A 20,675-nucleotide genomic window follows, 5' to 3' on the forward strand; every position below is an offset into this window, starting at 1 on the left:
TTCCATCTGACCAGGAAGTGACAGCTCTGGTTTCCTGCCAAACCCCTCTTTAAAAGAAAACACTAACAAAGTGGACATCATTTCCCATCACTCATCTGCACAGGTTGAGAAATCACTGAATTTACCATCATCCATCTGCATAGGAAGTGAAATCGCTGGTTTCTTGCCCAAAGCACCCTGCGCTTGTACAACCTCCTAGATACAACTTAATAGCATGTGCAGCATTGACATGTACATCGGGTGGACCCCTTCCATGCCAAAGTCAAGCAAATCGGCATACGTGTTTGCCAAGCGCTAGGAACCCTGGATCTACCACTCCCTCACCCAGCACGCAACTTGCTCAGACTCACACAAAACAGCCACCTGCTCATGCGCACAAAGATCAAACACCACTCATACAACACGCCACACTTGATGCATGCTCCTAAACACATGTTCACTCACCAAACATGCAATGGAACCAAGGGACCTATTGCATGATCAGGCCATGGACCTGCTCCTTCTCATGGAAACATGGCTAAACTCAACAGCTGCACTGGACATTGCTGCATCTATGCCTGCCAGCTACAAGATTGGAAGGCAGGACAGTCAGCACAAGCCAGTGGTGTAGTTGCCATTATATTCAAAGATACCTTCAATTGCATCACCTACACGGACACCCTCACCAGCTACATGGAACACCTCATGGTCAAGATATGCATTGCAGGCAACTTCTACCTGGGAAGAACTCTATCATACAGACCACCAGGACCCTGCACCAATTAAAGACTTCATCGCACTCCCCATCATCTGTGCCAGCATCTTCATCCTCCATGGAGACCTTCACTTGCACTTGGAAGACCACACAAATTGAAACTCAAAGACCCTTCTAGAAAAACTTGCAAACCTAGTCACAGACGATAAGCCAGCAAAAATGACAGACCGAGTCATTGTTGGTTTCACCATACCCCTACCGCACACCACAGACCTACCACCAACAGAAACACCTGCCGCAGCTGGAAAAGCATTTCTGAAGACGAGTGGGATTATGCCCTGCCTGCGCATCAGACAGAGCACACCAGTAACTTAGCGAAAGCAATCAAGAACCTCAATAGCTGGATGACCACCTAAGCCAACATCTTGGCTCCCCTCAAGTGTAACCTACCAGCAAGAGCCTAACCACAGGCCAATTGGTAGACAGAGCAATGCAGGCTGATGAAACACAACTGGTGTGCAAACGGAGAACAAGTCAAGATACCATAGATAAAAAGAATCTTCAATTCAGCCCTAAGATGCTACCACCACCAGGTAGGGAACACTCAGTGCACAGCTCTTGCAGATCTCACTGATACAAGCAAGGACATTTTCACCATCTTCAAAGATTTCACCACACCACCTGCTGCCTCCAGCAGCATCACCCATTCACAAGACCTTGGTAACAAGCTCTCACAATTTTTCTGTAACAAAAATCACCTCAATGTACAGCACCTTCAACCCTCAACTGGACCCCATCACAACTCAACTTCTCATCAGGGCTCTAGAATGAAACCTGGCCTAGTGGCCTGCGTCACCACTGTAGAAGTCATTGCTACCATGAAGACCATTCACTCGGGGGGCCCCATCTGATCCTTGCTCCCACCACACCTTCACCAAAGGATATCTGCAGATCAGAGAAACACAAGCACCCATCCTCAATCGACTAAACCACATTCCCTGACACCTGAGACATCCACTAACCCAACCACGCTGTCCAACTACAGACCCATCTCCCTTCTACCATACCAGGCAAAGGTCTTGAAGAAACTAATCATCTGATGTCTCATTGTTCACCTCAGCAACCACCAGCTCCTCAAAACCACACAGTCTGGATTCAGGCTCAACCACAGAACAGAAACAGCACTCATCCCTGCCACAGATGCATGATCCTTGACAGAGGAGACACAGCAGCCCTCATTTTCCTGGACCTTTCTTCAGCATTTGAAACAGTCTTACAACACTTCTTCATCAGGTACCTGCAGGAGATTGACATCCAAGGACCTGCTCTCCACTTCATCTGCTCATTCTTAAAAGAGAGAACACAAGCTGTCAGCCTGGCACCTTACTCCCCCGAAGCCCACAAACTCATCTGGGGAGTGCCTCAAGGTTCACTGCTCAGCCCCACCGTCTTCAATGCATACATGTTCCCCCTGGCCAAAATAATGTGTGCACACATCAATATCCTCTCCTGTGCTGATGACACAACTTACTCTCTCCCTCTTGGAAAAGACCCCCAACACAAGAAATAATTTCAACGTCTGCCAAGGTTGCTAACTGGATGAAAGCCAAATGTCTCAAGCTCACTTCTGAAGTAGTGATCTTTTCCAAAAATACCTGAATGTGGTACTCCAACTAGTGGCCCGTCGACCTTGGACCCACACCCAGCACTCACAGCAGGAACCTCGGACACATCATTGACTGCTAACTGGACATGACTGCACAAGTCAAGAGTGTCACTCCATCCTGCTTCTACTCCCTGAAGATGTTGAGGAAGATTGTTAAATGCCTCACAAGCATAAATTGTCACCCACACCGCACTCACCAGCAAGTTGGACTATGGGAACACCTTCTATGCCGGGAAGATGAAAGCAACTCACTAGAAGACTACAAACCATCCACAACTTGTCAGCCAGACTCATCCTCCGTCACAAAACTAACATTACACCACATCCCAGGGCACTCAACTGGCCAACTGGCTCCCAATACACAAAAGTGCTAATTTCAAACTCCTCACACACACATTAAGGACACTACACAACTTACTGCCCACTTACTGAACAGTCATATCTCCTTTCACCAACCTCCCAGACACCTCCGCTTTGCAGGAATCCCACTTGTACACATCCCACTCGTGTGCAGCACCAGACCAGGAGGATGGGCATTCTATTAAATTGCTCCTAACGCATCAAACCGTCTCCCACTCCACATCAGAGCTTCCTCCTCTCTTGAATTCCACAAGAAGCTGAACATCAGGCTTTTCAATTAACCCACTTATCACAGGCGGGGTGTTCCATTTGCATTGCAGTGGGTTTTCCCTCGCAGCACTCAAGGTTTTTGGCACATTCCAAGATTTACAAGGACATGTAAGTCCGGGAATGTGTCAAAATCACTACTCCTTGCAAGGGGAGGCGCAACGAGGAGAAATATATGTATTTCTCCTCGTTTTTTCCTCTTTCCATGTTTGCTACATTTTGCAGCACACATAGAAAGAGGAAAACGCCTCCCTGGATTGTTTTTATGCAGAAAGGTCCCCCTTCCTGCACAAAAACAATCCTGCATGCAGCGCAGGCACTCTTGCGCTGCAGACATTTTAGCTTTGTAGGCATGTATGATTTCATCTGGGATGCAAAAGAAGATAGGAAATTAATAACTGTGGTATCATATGCCAGCATAGGATTAGGACTTCTTTCCATGAACCAATGAGACCAAAATCACCAAACTGACTTGTTGGCTTTGGAAGTTGCCTGGGCCATGATGACTGAATAAGGTTAGTAGCTGAAGCCAAAAGTACTATGAAAGTCCAGGTTGCCCAGAAGGATTCTGAGCCAACAAAAATGGCCTGTCAGGCAGAATCAGCTCAGAAGTGACTCTCTGGGGCATCCGTAACAACACTGTGTGAAAAAAAAGAAACACAGGTGCAGAGGCAGAGCCTCCATTAATGCTCAGGAGCGTAGCCCACTCTGCTGCCAGTGCTGCAAAAATGAAAAGTAAAATAGTAATAAAATGATTTTATTACTGTTTTTTATTTTTCTGTGCAACCAGCCAGCTTGGGCCAAATACTAGGGCTGTGGGGTCACTGCTGACTGGCAGCACAGGAGTGGTACACACAAAGTTTAAAGTGCGCATGTCACTTTGGCCGGCTGTCTTCCAACGGCCAGCCGGACATGTTCACTTTAAACCTCTCCACCCGAGCTGTCTTAGGCAGCTGGGTGGAGAGCAGGCACAGGACTCCAGTGCTCTTGTGAGTGCTGAGAGAGGCCTCTCCCTCCAATACAGGTGCTTCCCTCATGGTTAACGGCATGAGAGCAGCATTTTTATTGCTTAGGAGAGTTGGCTCAGAGATCCCTTGCTGACAAACTTTTTTCCAAAATGAAGATCACTGTTTAATTTATTTTTATAGACTTGGACTACCTTTAAGCTCAACTCCAGAGGTCTTAATCATGGCCCATTATAAACACATTGTAATGGACCACGATTGAGAGCTTTGGGGTTGCACCTAAAAGCATCCCTGGAGTGTCCCCCAGGTTGCCCCATCAATATAAAAAGGAATGAGCCACCACTGTAGACGTGTGTCTGTTAATATCCATAGGGACCAAAGGAACCAGAGCTGAGCCCTCCATGAAAGAGTGAAAATAACTACCCATGAATTCTGTCTGAAAAACCAAGTACTTGGGGGTCATAACAAAATAAAAAAAGGCATAAAGACAACCAGTTGACTAATCCTGCAGAAAAGCATCTGAGGCCAGGGTCCACAGGTCCGGTCTCCAATTGTGAAACTGATGTAGCTGAGAATTCAGATGAGAAGCGACAATACCTAAACAGTCTAAGTTCGGAAAGACCCATGAATGTAATCACCAGCCGCTGTAATCTTTCAGATGTCTAGAGTATCAATCCGCACACCAAGGTAGGGCAAGTGTATGGCTTGCACTCTAAATTTCCAAAGTCATAATCTCCTATATCCTAATCCTCCACTATAACCCCTATGTGGACAAATGTTGTTTATGGACAGAAAGGTCTCACCCACTTAATAGTGGCATGCTTCATCCTTAGTCGGTCTGCTCCGTCAGCTTAAGATGGTACTACCCTGGCAGTTTACCTTAACCCCCAAAAAAGGTTTTGGTAGGAAAAGGAAGCTTGAATAAAGTTTGTCCTGGTAAATGTAGGGAACCAGATCTTGCTATAATAAAAATGCATCTGTGCGCATCTTGGATGTCTCCTTTCTGAGTTGGATTGCACAGGGTAGGATTAATTATTGGTTGTTCCAATCTCAGGAGCGACCTTAGAGGTGTGCCTAGATATGATAAGGATTCACCAAATCCCCAAGTCAATTCATGCCAACATGTTTCAGACCACTAAAAGAGAAGATACCCACCTGGAGAAAAAATGTTGCTCCCAGGGACAGGGTCCTCAACCTTCTTTAGGGCACGTCAATCACAAGAACCCTACTGTCTGTCATACATGCAAAAATCATGCATAGAAGTAAGACTATTTTTTATGTAGTCCTTGCTGATACACCTAGTGATAAAACAACAGAACATTATATATCATAAGTCCAGAAAACTATAGTAGAAAATAGGAGATTATGTAAAAAACACACTGATGTGAGTCACTCATAAAAACATGCAGTGAAAAAAATCAAACAGTGAAAAATCACACAGTGGAAAAATCTTGTGTGATCCACATCTAAAGTACTTATTTGTATTTTTTTGGGATTGCACAGCATTGTGTCAAACATGCAACAATACGTGTATATGCAAACTTACCCTGCAGTCGTCAGGGACAAACCTCATCAGTCACTATGAGGGGGGACCTTGCCTGTAGTCACACACTGAGGACCAGAAGTAAACAATAAAAATGCATATAAGCCAGTTGCTATTGGCAAAGCATGTTTCAGTTTTAGGTCATCATCCTCAAAAACATATTGATAACACTAGATCTAGGAATAGACAATCAGCAGCAGCCAATGAACTTAACATCTGGGCACTCCAGGGGCCGTAGCCGTTGCGTTCTGCCACAGCGCCTCCTTTTCTCATTCTCTCACGGCCTGCTCATTATTGTTCTTGTTTAACATACAAAGTCTTGGTGCTCTGGCTGGGAGCTGGGTTGGGCCGGTGCCTGATGAATGGCTTCAACCTTCTTTGGATCCACTTTCAACCCATCCTTCAAAAAGATGTAACCGAAGAAGTCAATCGAAGTTCGGTAGAAAGCACACTTTTTCTTATGAAGGGCGAGACCCCCATCCAAAAGTCTCTGCAGAGTGGCCTTCAGACAGTGGTGATTTTCTTCACTCGTCTCCGAGAAGATCAGGATATCGTCGCTGAGGTTGATCACCCCGCCAAACCTGACGCGTTTCCCTGATGGCGTTTTGGAATACTTCCTCCAAAACTCAGTCTTCGGAATTGTCGGAGTCCCACATGGGTGGAGAATGTGGTAATGTTCCGACTGTCAGAGTCCAATTCTAACTGGTAATAGCCAGAAGTCAAGTCCAGCTCTGAGAACCACTGTGCCCCATTCAGGTCTGCGATGATATCGTCCATTGGAATTGGATTGCCCGATTGGGTAGGCGCATATCCACACAGAGGCGGATAGCCCCCGTTGTTTCGGCTTCAGTGCAATAACCAATGGCGAGACCCAGGGAGTGGGCCCGTCTACTTTCTCAATGACCCCTTGGCTCTCCAGCATTTGTAGTTCTTTATTGACTTACTGCCTTAGATGGAAGGGCACTCTCCGATGCCACAGCGCCACTGGTGTCACGTCCATATCGATGTGTAGCTTGACTTGTTTGTCTTTGAGCTTTCCCAGCCCGGTAAACAGCTGGGGAAACTCCCTGAGGAGGGATCCTGCGTGCGACTCGTACACTTGGTGTGCAAAGAAGACGAGCTCCGGATCCTCCGCAGTGTGCGGTGTGGCATTCTATTAGAGTGCCATGGTCTCCCTTGACTACGTAAAATTTTGCTTGTGTGCTGTGCTCTTCGTTGGTGGTGGATACCTCAATCATGCCTTGCAGCAGAAGAGGATCGCGTCCTCCATACGTGTATATTTTTGTGTTACTTGGGGGCAGTCGGGGTTTGGGAGATAGTTGCTGGTAAAGTGTATTGTCCATCACATTGACTGAAGCACCCGTGTCGATGAGCACGGTGGCTGGGGTGTTATTGATCCTGACGGTGCTCATAGGGGGTGGTCGCCATTTATTTTGTCTCCCTCCTGTGAATGAAATAACAGAAATGTCCTCTTTTTCATCATATATTGGCATTTTTGAGTCCTCTTGGGCCTCGAGGGTGCGTTCATCTTTTTCTATGTTCTTGACTGTGACCGTCTTCCCTCCGGAATCTCGTACTCTGCGTCTCCCCATCCGGCACACTTTGGCGAAATGGTTCCCCCAGCCGCACTTGTTGCACACTTTGCCCCTCGCAGGGCAGCCGCCTGGCATCTTGTGTTCGTACCCGCAGCTGCTACAGACCCCATCTCCTTGTTTTGAGGTGCACGGCTGCCGCCCCGGGCCTTGGCGGGTGTGTATGGCGTCCACCTGCTCTTCTTTTATGGCGAGTTGCCGCGGGGATGGTGCCGCTGACATGGTTTGTCCCCTTACAGCCGCCATGGCGTCCGCCCGGACGGCGGAGAGCTCATGAGAGCATGCTAGGATGAGGATCTCGTCGAGGGATATACCAGGCTGCCGCATTATAAGTTTACGCAACATGTTGGAATGGCACCCTTGGATGATTTGTGCCCTTATTTCTTCATGCTGGTTGAGTCCTACGCACGTTCTGGCAAGCTTTTGCAGTCTGGCATAGAACATGTCAACAGATTCCGTCTCCGTTTGCTGAGATTGGCACAGTGTAAACCTTTCATAATCGGGATTCAGTTGGGGGTCAAAGTGTTTGTTCAGTGCCGCCACCGTGGCATCAAAATCTGTTGCGTCCCCCGTGTGGGGTAAAGAGTCAAACAACTCGTGAAGCTCTTTGCCTCCCATGTGCAGCATTAGCGATCTGCAGACTGCGCCATCCTTCTCCCTTGTTGCACAGAAATAGTTCTCTAGGCGGCCCAGCCAAAGGCGCTGCTGTGGCGGGGTCTGCTAGCTGGCTGAAGGGGGGCAGTGCAGCCACTGACGAATGGGCTCCTGCAGGAGCAGGCGCAGGCTGTTGCTCTTCATCCCTCATCATATATATCTCTTTTCCTTGTCTTTTAACCTGTAGATGTGTCTACTTTCATGCTGTCTCTAGTGCTGCACCTGCTGCACACTCAGCAGGGTCAAGCCTCTCACACCCCCTGAAGTATATCACATGTCTCTGTGGTGAATTGTAAACTCAGTCTCTAATCAGCCCTGTGATGGAAATGCAGCCCATGTGAAGAGGCTCCCCCTGGCATGGGACGTGAGAATCTGGAGTGCCTAGAGAGTCTTTAAGGGAGAAGGCCTCTCACCTGGTGCACACGCTGAGGGATGTGTGTTGCCACGGTGATCGGTTCGTTCCTCGGCGTTTCGTTTTTTTTTTTTTTTTGTAGCTTGTTGACGTTCTTGCAGGCACCGTAGTGGCCGCATTTGGGGTCCTCGCAGTCAGGGCCTCCGATTGTTACAGCTGTGTAGCTTGTCGGGGCCTCACGCTGGGATCAACATTTACCACGCGCTTCGCATGCCTTGGTGAACGCGATTCCTGCAGGGCTAACACCAGGCTTGCGCTGGGCCCCGACGGCCGCCGTCTTCCAATGAGGGGAGTAGACGCGCGGTGCAGACGTGCCTCAGCGCGGTGTTCGATGAGGTCGGAACAAGGCGTGCGTTTTGTGTTTTTTTTTTTTTGTTTTTTTATGTGTGCGGATCCCGCCTCGTCGCCACTGTGGAGTCAGGTCCGGGTCTACACAACCACTCAACACTGCTGTAGTAGCCACAGGACTGCCAGGTCAGCTGCCCTGATCTTTATTTAAACACTCCGGCGAAAGCCCGTCCCCGCGACCTCACGGGGCAACAAAGTATGGTAGAGCCCACGTGGCTCTCTACAAACAGGAGCAGAAAACAGGCCGAAGCACCAACATAAAGGTGACTCCCACTAGTGAATCAAATTGCTAAAAAAATGATACACATTCGCAAATCAGGGTGTGAGAGACTGTATGCATTTGTGCTTGATGTAGGCAATGTTTGGGATAATATCGGGGAAATCAACAGCAAAAACTGGCCCACCAGACCAAAAATAATGTGCTACAAACAGCCCAAGAAAAAGCTCATGCACCAACCTGTTAGAGAAGCCCTACATGCCCTGACAAATTTCCTTATAGGCTAGTCTGACCCTGCACACTTCTTATAGCAGACCCCAGTGGCCCTGAAGAACAGTGAGCGGTCTTAGCCCTGATAACACCTAGGCCCTCATTACGAGTCTGACGGCCTACTGACCGCCAGACTCGTGGTAGTGAAGACCGCCATATTACAAGTGTGGTGGTTTGGCCTGTGCCAAACCATGACTTTCCTGTTCCTACCGCCAGGGTGGTCAGACTGCCGGGCCGGAGATAAGCACCTTCAACCCGGCAGTCCACGAAAGACTGCTGGAGGTATTACGGGTCCCCTTTCCGCCAGGGATTTTGTGGCAGTAGCACCGCGCTGGTAGACGACTCCCCCACCCCACCATCTACACAACAGCCCCCACCCCCTTCCCTTACAACTCCCCACTCCTGAACCCCCCAGTAACACCTCCCCCCCCACTCCCAGTAGTAACCCACCACGCCACTCGCATACACGTACTAACCCCCACCTGATCCCCATACTAACCTCCTGCATACACGCACGCACCGACAGACACGCACATCCTGACACTCACTCACTCTCAGAACACTCTTACACTCACGCATACACACTCACAACACCCTTACACTCACATGCACACACACACACCACCCCAAATCTGTACACACATTCATGCACAATACCCTCACTCACACACGCACTCACTACATTCACCCCCATTGACATGCATACACACTCCATCCCCCTCTACTTTCCTCAACATACGTACACACACAACCCCCACCCCTGTCTACATGCATGCACATACGCACCCCGATCCAGCATTCACATACACCCACACACGCATTGCCATCACCACATTTACACACAAGCACGCACAAACACACCTCCTCCCTCCCCCATTCATGATACGCATACACACACTCAAACATCCATTCACTGACCCCGCCCTCTCCCCTTGCGGAGGACACTTACCTCGTTTGACGAGGTTCTTCTTCCTGAGGGGCCGGAACCCAGTGCTCCCACCGCCGGCAGCACCAGGCCATATTACAGGGCGTAATACGGCAGGCAAAATCCTTTTGGTGGGGCGGGGCCGGCAGTGGAACTGCCTCTGCACCGCCAGCATGACTGCTTGTGACCTTTCACCTAAAGAATGGCGGAGAGCTGTCAGCTGTCGTAATATGGCGGTCTAGTGGCAGCTTTGGGGTCTTGGAAAAAGACCGCCAAAGTCATAATGAGGGCCCTAATGTTTAATTTTCAAAAAATAAATAAGGGCTCAGATTTTTTCTTGCAAGGCCCCACACACTTTCATCACTGGCACCAAGCACATCCACCATAGCAGTGGGCTGGTAACCTATAGGATCGCCATATTTTTGGACAGACGCTGTGCTTTGGTTGTTTGCTTACTTCAGGGCACTTTACTCAATTAGACACATCCAAAGTAACGTTTCGGTGACAATACTTGGGGACTGCATCTCATTCTTTAAGGTTAATGCTTTGTTTCTGCCATTACCTTTTTAACAGGCTGCACTTCCAAATTCTGCCACAGGGTGAAGGTAGTCTCTCACTTGTCGATAAGTCCCCTGGCACAGCAGAACCATATCTCCAGGGGACGATACGTCCAAGGGTGGACACCAAAATTAATGTTGCCCCTATTACCAAATCAAATAGCTTAAAAAGTGGTCCACATCTGCAAATTGGGGCAGTTTGTGAACCTCTAAGGACATATTATGTAGGTGCTTTACAAGGTATGGAAGATTACATGGATTTGAACTTTCTGCAGGCAATGTTTGTGGTAATATACATGCAATAAACACTAATAAGCATTTGCAATACAATAGGTCTCGCAATAGGTAGCGCCCATGAGCAAAAAAAAAAAGAAAACATGAGAAGAAACCGAGAAAAGACAACATGGCACAATAAAATTGTTAGCTTTAAAATATAAAAACTTTTTTGTTTGTCCTGCTGGGACGTGTTTGCCAGTCACAAACCTTCTGTTTGCGGGGCACTCGAAGTTAAAAACAACAAATAGTACCTCAATTGGGCACTAATTAAGTTGCATCAATTAGTGCTTGATCCCTGCGCCACACAGAGAAACAGAAATGATGCCAGACGTGCCTTGACGAATTACGAGGCTGTAAAGAAGAGTGCTACGCAAACCAACAAATGGTGACTGGCAGGCCGGCTCCAAACCCTTTATTGAACACAACAGAGTCTTGCAAGTGAGACGCATGCGCTAGCTCATGCACTTCCAAGCTCGACACTAAAAACTGGCACACCAGACCATGGAACAGGCCAACACAATGCCCTGCCAGAACAGCCCATTGAGCCCTGCCAGATTACCCCATAGGCCAGTTCGACCCTGCATACAACATGCGGGTTAACACTTACACACCTCTGCTTCATTAAATGAGAAGGGACTGGTCATGCTAATTGAGGGAAAATACATCTGGAACCGACAGAATTGCAACAAGCACTCATTTTCCACAGACGTACACAAGGTCTGCGTAATGCAACACTGTAGCAGTGATGATGGAACAATTTTCCAGAGCAGGGGCGCTCCGTCAGTGTTAACCCTCACCGAAGTATAGGGATTGTGAAAAGAATCCAAGTGTCACACAAAGAAGTGTAGCAAATGAGCCATGCCCATTCAGCAGGAGAGTGCTAGGGGCGTGGTATACAGGAGGGGGTGCATTTTGGAGCACACTGCTTCAAATATATTAATATGCCATGGAGTGGTTATTAAAAGACACCACATTTTCCACTGAAATGGACACATTTTCACAGATTTAGAGTTTTACATATAAAAGTACATTGTGCATAAATGTCAATGGGTGGGTCCTGCAGCAATGTCAGTGTGTTGATGCCACTGGAGTCTTGGAGCAATATGTGAGTATTTCTGTCACTGAAGTCTTGAAGCAATGTTGGTGTGTATCTTTAGCAACGTTGGTGTGTTTCTCTCAATGAAAACTTAGAGGAATGTCAGTGTGTGTCTGCCACTGAAGTCTTGCAGCAATGTCAGTGTATTCCTGGCCTGAAGACTTGAAGCAACGTCTGTCTGTTTCTTTAGCAATGCTAGTGTGTTTCTCTCGCTGAAGTCTTGCAGCAGTGATGTGTGTTTCTCTCGCAGTGTCAGAGTGTTTCTCTCACTGAAGTCTAGTAGCAGTGTTGGTGTGCTTCTCTCACTGAAGTCTTGCAGCAGTGATGTGAGTTTCTCTTGCAGTGTCAGAGTGTTTCTCTTACTGAAGTCTTGCAGCAATCTGTGGGTGTTTCTTTCACTGAAGTCTTGAAGCAGTGACAGTGTGTTCCTTTAACAATGTTGGTGTGTTTCTCTCAATGAGGACTTGCAGCAATGTCAGTATGCTTCTCTAGCAATGTCAGTTTGTTACTTTAGCAAAGTCGGTGTGCTTCTCTCACTGAAATCTTGCAGCAATGTTGGTGTGTTTTGTCACTGGAGCCTTACAGCAATGTTAGTATGTTTTTTTAGCAATGTTGGTGTGTTTCTGTCAGTGACGTTTTGCAGCAGTGTTGGTGTGTTTCTGTCACTTAAGTCTTGCAACAATGTTGATGTGTTTCTGTTGCTGAAGTCGTCCAGGAATGTCAGTGTGTTTCTGTTGCTGAAGTCATGCAGCAATGTCCATTTGTTTCTGTCACACTGCCAATGAACGTGACCACTGGATAATTTATGCCCGTTGCCACTGCTGTCCTTGGACATGGCGCCTTGTAATATTATGTTGGACTAAGGTGGCCACCTGTCTGAATTTTAAGTGCCCTTTTGTACATTGCTGGATCTGGTCATGTACATGTGAACTATTTTGTCCACTCTATAGTCCATCCCAGGGTACCTCAGGTAAGTTTTGCTTTAAAATAGAAACACAATTAAAGGAATAAAAAAAAAGAAAGATTGTAGCGCTTCTTCCTTTAAAGGCAATCAATATTGTTTTATCTTTTTTGAGTTGGTTATTGAAGTAAGTGAGATAAGGGTCTTATGCAGTGCTCCGCAGCTGGCAAATTAACTAAGACTATTTTATCATGATTTGCCATCTGATTACACACTTATCACTGTACCAAATGCATTAAAAAGTCCAACCTGAGCTGCGGTATACCACCATGTGAGGTGCTGGAAACATGTACATCTCTGCAGCAAGTGGCTTAACCTCCTTAGCTATCTTACCAGCAGATACATTTTGCGGAGGCTATCACTGACAAGATATCACCATAGTTAATGCTGCTATCGCAGTAATCAGAAGGCGTCTAGAGGATTACATCTTGGTCTGACCAACTTAGTCCTTTATTCTTCATGCTATTATCATTGCTGCTAAACCAGTGGCATCTCGCCCTTGGGGGCATCGGGGCTCCGGCCCCTTCTCTTCCGTCATATCTTATACCAATGAATATTAGCATAGTATTAGCTAGTGGTATAATTAGAAAATGCAGATCCTCCTTGTGAGGGTCCAGCAGTAGTTTGAAGAAGATATTGAATATGTCTGATCGCTGGAGCAGCCGCGTAGAGCAGCCTGTACCAGCCAACACCGAGGGTCCAGGGCTAGCAAAGTCCCAGCTCTGGCCTCACGGGCCTGCAACGCCTCTGTGCCCCCCCATGTGCTGTAGCATCACTGGTGTAGCTAATCACAGGCAGTTTAGGCGTAAGCCTTGTAATGCCCAGGGCTATCCATCAATCACTCTGGTACTTGTTGTAATGTAGGTAATGTATGTAATTCTTTACACTTATGTAAATTGATTGGTTAGCACAGTCTTGTGCTATGATGTAACCTTAGAACCTCTGGTGTGGGGAATTCCATGGGTGGCGGCTGGAGTGAAGGAAGCTGGTGGTGAAGGATCCTCTGCCTGTACGATGTGTCTGGGGCTGCTAAATAAAGAACCTACATCAACGTAATACTGTAGTGGCTACTACAGAAATTGGAGACGAAGGTGACGCAGTCCCAGACGTGGCAAAGCAGATTGTCATGATGGAGAGGCAGTGACACTACTCTGCCAGTCGCAATGATGCTGTAGGCGCTACCGTAATCAAGCTTGGCAGTAGAATCGGACGCAGTGCAGGATTGGGGAGGACCAAGGAAACTGTTCATTAATGACCCACAGAATACTTGTTTGTTCCCAAATGCGTCCTCTAAACATACAAGGAATGCACTTCGACAGTCTCAGAGCACTGGTTCAACTGTGGCAAGTATGGGCTTAATTCAGCATGAACGTGAGTACATTTAAAATACATTACCTACTTTATGCATCTCCCAGCCAGCCTTCAACTGCCGGATCTCGAGGATTGTGTGCGCACAAGCATATCCTCATTACGATATCATATGACAGTACTGTGAGTTTACCCACAGTGTTTCTTCATGGCAGCCATATCTCAGGTACATTTGCTCTTCCACACAGCTTGCTGGTTAAATGACAGCATTACAAAGATTCGCTGATCAGCACAGCTTACATTGTTGACAGATTAGTCAATCATCCTCCGCTGATCATCACAGCTGATTACGAACACCAAGGTTCGAACATTTTGACTGTGGGATCAATTTGGAGACTTTAATACCATTAAAATGTTATACAACTGTGCCACCTACTGGGTTTTTAAGTAATAACAGCATTTTACACAATTGTATTATCACAAGCAACTGGTCGCATGTTAGTTGATCTCTATCACTAATACAGTTTTGATCTTTTAGGTAGCTTTTTGCTGTTTATTGTCAAATTTAACCGATATATTGTGCACTTGCATTATTTTCTTTGTCTTCAGCCATCTCATTACAAGCAGTGAAACGTGTGATTACACTCATTGAATTTAACCAATCCTCAATCATTTATTCCTGCAAAAGGAGAGCGCACTATGCCTTGGAAGGAATGGAAAGAGTACTTTTGTAATTATATAGACACTTTTGATGAAGAGGATTTTTCAATGGAGAAAAAAAAAAAGGTATTGCTGTATTTCTTAGCTCCAGGAGGGCTTAAAACATACAATCATATTGAAAAGAAACCCAGAGAAGGAGGAAATGTATTTACGCATGCTTTGGAGGATCTTGATGCACATTTCTCACCTACTGTGTGTGTTGCGGTAGATAGGTTTAAGTTTTTCCAGAGGAAACAAGGAAAAACTGAGAATGTTGATGACTACGTTGCTGCATTGCATGCTCTGGCGTTAACATGTAGTTTTGGTCCACTCCACGAAGAATTTATTCGTGATCAAATTATTATGCATGCAAGCAACCCAAATATTCAGGATAAACTGTGGGTCAATGGTGAAGCACCCCTAAAGGAAGTGATTGCTCTGGTAAAGAAAGCAGAACTTACAGGTAGATGTGACAAAGCGGTAATGGATGAAGTACAAGAAATAAAAGAAGTTAACAAAATATCTAATACAAAACACTGGAAAGGTGGTGAAGCTAAAAAAAAGTTTCAAGAAGCAATGGATTATAATTGTAAACATATAAATTTGGAACAAAAGAAGTGTTACAGGTGTGGGAGCACTGACCACTTAGCATTTTTCAAAAAATGCCCTGCAAGAAATCAAAAGTGTTCTCATTGTGGTGTTGTGAAGGTTTGCAGGAGGAAATCTATTAACTCAAAAGTGAATGTTAAATACAATAGAGAGGACAGTGACTCTAATTCCGATGATTTGGAGAATACAAATGTTCATCAGGTGTTTTGTATAGATTACGACATTTTAGGTGTATATATCAAGTTAAAAGGATGAAACCATGGTGTGAATTGGCAGTAGGAGGGGTGATGATTAAGGTGATTGCAGATTCAGGTTCACCCTTTACCATAGTGAATGAAGATGCATGGAAGGATAAATTGGTGGAAAAATTAGGCACACACCTTGACAAATCTGAGGTTGTTGCCAAGAGTTATACTGGAGACAAAATTGAATTTGTGGGTTTCTGGGAGTTCGAATTTCAGTTTAAAGAAAGGAAAGCACAGTGCAAATTGTACGTTTCCAAAACGGGACCCTCAGTCTTAGGTTGGATGGACCAGGGTGAATTAGGAATAATTTTGAACCCCAACAGTCCAGAGCCGATGTTGACAATTAAAGAAAATCATGAGGGAAAGGAAGAAATATTAGATTCTTGCCCAGAAATATTTTCTGGTAACGTGGGGTTGTTGAATGATTTTCAGCACAAAATGGAATTAAAATCATCAGCAATTCCACGTGTTCATAAGGTGAGACACATATCTATCTCTGTTAAGGAGGAAGTTCATGATGAATTGAAAAAACTGGTGGAGGATAGCATTATTGAGCAAGTTGAGTCAGCAGAATGGGTTTCTCCATTAGTAGTTGTAAGGCGACCCAATGGTAAAGTAAGATTATGTGTGGACCTTAGGGAGCTGAATAAAAACATGTTAGTTGACCAGTATCTGTTACCAAGCATAAACTAAATGTTTTCCACAACAAAGGATATGTGTTGGTTTTTAACTATCGATCTAAAATCCGCTTACCATCAGGTGCTGTTACACCAGGATAGTAAGAAATACACAACGTTCATAACGCCTTTTGGATGCTATCAATATACCCAAGTGCCTTTTGGACTAGCATCAGCTGCAGCGATGTTTCAAAGGATTATGAGTAATATATTTAGTGGAATCTCTGGGGTGATGTTTTTCCAAGATGAAATCCTAGTCATAGGTAAAAATAGAGAGGAACATGACAATAAGTTGAAACAGGTTCTAGAAATCCTCAAGAGGAAAGGTTTGACAGTAGAGTATAGTAAATGTAAATTGGCTCGAGAGGAAGTGGTATACTTGAGTCATAGTATCAGCAAGAATGGCATTAAACCGAAACAAGCTTTAGTGGAAGCCATCAAAGATGCTCCTTGTCCTGCTGGGAAAGAGGATGTGAGAGTTTTCTAGGTTTAATTGAATTTTATTCCTAGTTCATTAGGAACTCTTCTGAAAAAAGCATATCATATCCGACAATTACTCAAGAACAAATCCAAATTTATTTGGTCAAATGAGTGTCATAGTGTGTTTCAGGATTTAAAAATTGAAATTTGGAAGGCCCCATTTCTAAAGGGATTTGATCCCAAATGCAAATCCATTGTGAAAACAGATGCAAGTAATAAAGGGTTGGGGGCGGTACTAACACAGTGAGATGATGAGGACAATGAATAGGTTGTTGCCTTTGCATCACGGTCTTTGACCCCAGCTGAAGAGAGATACTCAGTCATAGAGCGAGAATCATTAGCCTGTGTGTGGGCATTGAACCATTTTCATCAATTTGTGTGGGGACTTCATGTCTTGTTGAGGTCTGATCATAAACCTTTAACAAAGGTTTTAACGACTGCTGGATTACAAAATGCATCTCAGCGATTGAGCAGGATGTCAGTAAAATTGTTGGATTTTACCTATGATGTACAGTATTGGCCTGGAGGCAAGAACAAAGTAGCTGATTTTCTAAGTAGAATGTCATTACCAATTAAAAATGTACATGAACTAATGTGTGATGAGAGTTGTGTGGCTGGATTATTAGGGAATGGAAGGTATTGATATTACTGAATGGAAGGAAGGATGGAATAAAGATGACAGCTTAAAAAGAATAGCCGGTCACATAAATGGAGGTTGGCCTGTGAAAAAAAATCTTGGGGCAGATGGAAACATTTTCAGGAAGGTGAGAAATTAACTTTATTTAGAAAACAATATGATGTACAGAGGTGGAAGAGCTGTACCTCCAGTTTCTCTTAGGAGAAAGATCCTAGATTTATGTCATGAAGGTTATCTTGGAATATCCAAAACTAAACAAAGAGTCAAAAGCAGGTATTGGTGGCCTGGTCTTGAGAAGCAAATTGAAAAAAAAATAAAGGAATTGCATGGACTGCAATAGTTCTGATGAGTGTCAGAAAACTTTTAAACCACCTTTATTACCCAATGCATGCCCCAATATGTCCTGGGAAAAGATAGGTTTAGATGTGGTGGGACTGGTGGAATGCAATAATGGTGAATACAAATATATTCAGGTCGCAATTGTCAACACCAGGACAGTGCACGCTCTACAGGCATCTAGAATGCAAAAACCCAACACTCGCAAGATAATGTAATTTATGCATTGTGATGATATGTTATTGTTTAACCTTTTGCATTGCAGAATTCCATCCAAAAGATTCATTTTAAGGTGCTTATAAATACTGTACATTTGTAATGTATTGCTGCAGACATTCAGAGTGTGTTAGGGTGTGGTCCCTTTCCAGGGCCTTCTAGAGACTTTCTCTGCAACATGCCTGGGCGTGGTTCTAGGCTGGGCCAAGACTCTATAAAAGAGAGTCAGCCCAACTTCCAGTGCTCACTATTCAGAGGTCCTGGTGCAGAGCAGCAGCTTCTTCCTGAGCTCCTGTCCCGGCGGCCTATTTGGATTTTCCAGTCTTCTGCACTCATCTCTCATTGGTGATCACTGTTTCCAGGCGGTAAGACGGTGTTTGGACATTTCCCAACACCGTAATTGAGAATTTTCATATTCTTGATTTTAATTCTTAAATGAATAACAGATTACTTGTGCGCTGCCATTTTTTGACATTTGTATGGTGGTTTGCAAATAGGGAGGACGCGCAATTTATTCCATAAAGATTTGACTTCGTTATTACATGGTTGTTCATTGCGCGCTGATATTTCTTCACATTTACATAATGTTTTACGAGTTGGCAAGACGTGCAACTCGTTTCATGAGCATTTAACTTTGTTGTTCATTGCGCGCTACCTTTTCTTGACATTTACATGGTGGCATTCGAATATGCGAAACGCGCGATTCACTTCTCGTGTGTAATTCATGCTGTTCATTGTGCGCTACCATTTTCTGGCATTTACATGGTGGCATTCGAATCGGCAACACGCGCGATTCTTTCCTTGAGTGTTTTTTCATGTTATTCATTGTGCGCTACCATTTCTTGTCATTTGCATGGTGGCATTTGAATCGACAAGACGCACGATTCTTTCCCTGAGTGCTTTTCATGTTGTTCATTGTGCGCTACCATTTCTTGATATTTGTATGGTGGCATTTGAATCGGCAAGACGCGCAATTCTTTCCTCGTGTATAAATAATGTAAATTACTGTGCGCTACTATTCTAAGACATTTTCTTGGTAGCATTTCAAGTTGACACGTTGCATGATTTATTCCTTGAATCTACGTTGTGTGATTTCATGGTGCACAATCCTTTATGGTGTTTAATACTCATATAAAAATCTGCAATGTGCGCAATTCACTTCCCAATGTTTTTTCTGAGATGAACACAACAATACCAGAATTCTAGATGTAATGCTGTGTGTTCCTGATATGTATTCTTAAAAGGAGATTCATATGGTTGTTTAGAAATTGCTCAGAGTGTTTCCTGATTCTCATGCTCAAGAAAGTACTCGAATCTGAAAGTCCTATTTAACTTTTCCTGTTTCCTCCTCAGGTATTCGGTCATCTAAAGCCTAGTCAGTTTTAGGACTATTCTAGGGTTGTTCATGTTTTTTGGAAAAGACGAAGCTTAGAGTTGTAGCATGGTACTGAATTCATGAGATGTAATTTTGATGTTGTGTTTTAACCTTATGCTTCCTACAGGTCTCCTTCCCAGCTGTTCCCGTCCTAATCCCCTTTTCCCCACTTGGACTCTCTTAGACTCTGTGATAAATCTAATCAGAGTATTGGAGCTGTCTTGTGGTGGAAGTGTTGGGAACGTGCACAGACCCCGAGGATCTGGTGACTCTGACAGAATAGTGAGCCCACGAATAATTATCCTCCTGGTTTGTGTATGTTCTCAGCATGGCCACACTGGACGAGCTAGTCAAGGCTATCACCCAGCTCCAGTCAGAAGTGGTATCATCAAAGGATTTGACAAATAGTCTAGCCGAGAGGGTGAGTCAGTTCCAGAATAAGGTTGAGAAGAAAGAACAAAGTCCCACAGGTGTGTCTTGGCCAGGTACTTCTTCTCAGACCTCTGGAGGTAATCCGACTAACATTTCCCTCAATTTTCTTTCAGCCATTCCTTTAGCTCCCCCAGAACGCTTCTCAGGTGATCCCTTGAAAGCACAATCTTTTCTGGTTCAAGTGGAACTTCACTTCACCTGCAGACCACATACTTTCCCCGATGCCCAGTTTAAAGTAGCTTTCTTGTTGTCATATCTGTCTGGAGATGCAGCTACCTGGGCTATTCCTCTTGTGCGTAAAAATAGTCCCCTGTTGTACAACTGGAAAAATTTTGTTCGTGAATTTGAGAGAGTTTTCGATCGTAGAACTGTAACACAGTCAGCAGATTAGACTTACGCCAAGGGAATCAGGACTTAGTGTCATATTTGGCCAACTTTAATCGGCTGGTCGCTGAGACATCCTGGCCTGAAGAAAAACAAGAGGCCTTGTTTTACAGGGGACTCAAAGAGGAGCTAAAAGACATCTCAGCGCAAATCGACCCACAACCTGCAAACTGTCAAGATTTAATAAACCTTGTCTTGAGGCTTGATCATCGTTTAAATGAACGAAAAGGAACGCGTAAAAAGACTGAAAAACATTCTTGGCATGCTCATGATAACAAAGACTCAAGAACTCCGAGAGAAAGAACGCCGGAACCGATGGAAATTGGAACCATCAGGAGACCTTTGACCAAAGATGAAAAGGACCTACGCAGAAAAAATGGGCAATGTCTCTATTGTGGACGGAAAGGTCATTTCACCAAAGATTGTCCAATCAAAACAAAGAGCAAGCGAGGCCCAGTTCAGAAAGTTGCAACC

The sequence above is a fragment of the Pleurodeles waltl genome, chromosome 3_2, assembly GCF_031143425.1.
Source record: "Pleurodeles waltl isolate 20211129_DDA chromosome 3_2, aPleWal1.hap1.20221129, whole genome shotgun sequence".
NCBI classification, from domain to species: Eukaryota; Metazoa; Chordata; class Amphibia; order Caudata; family Salamandridae; genus Pleurodeles; species Pleurodeles waltl.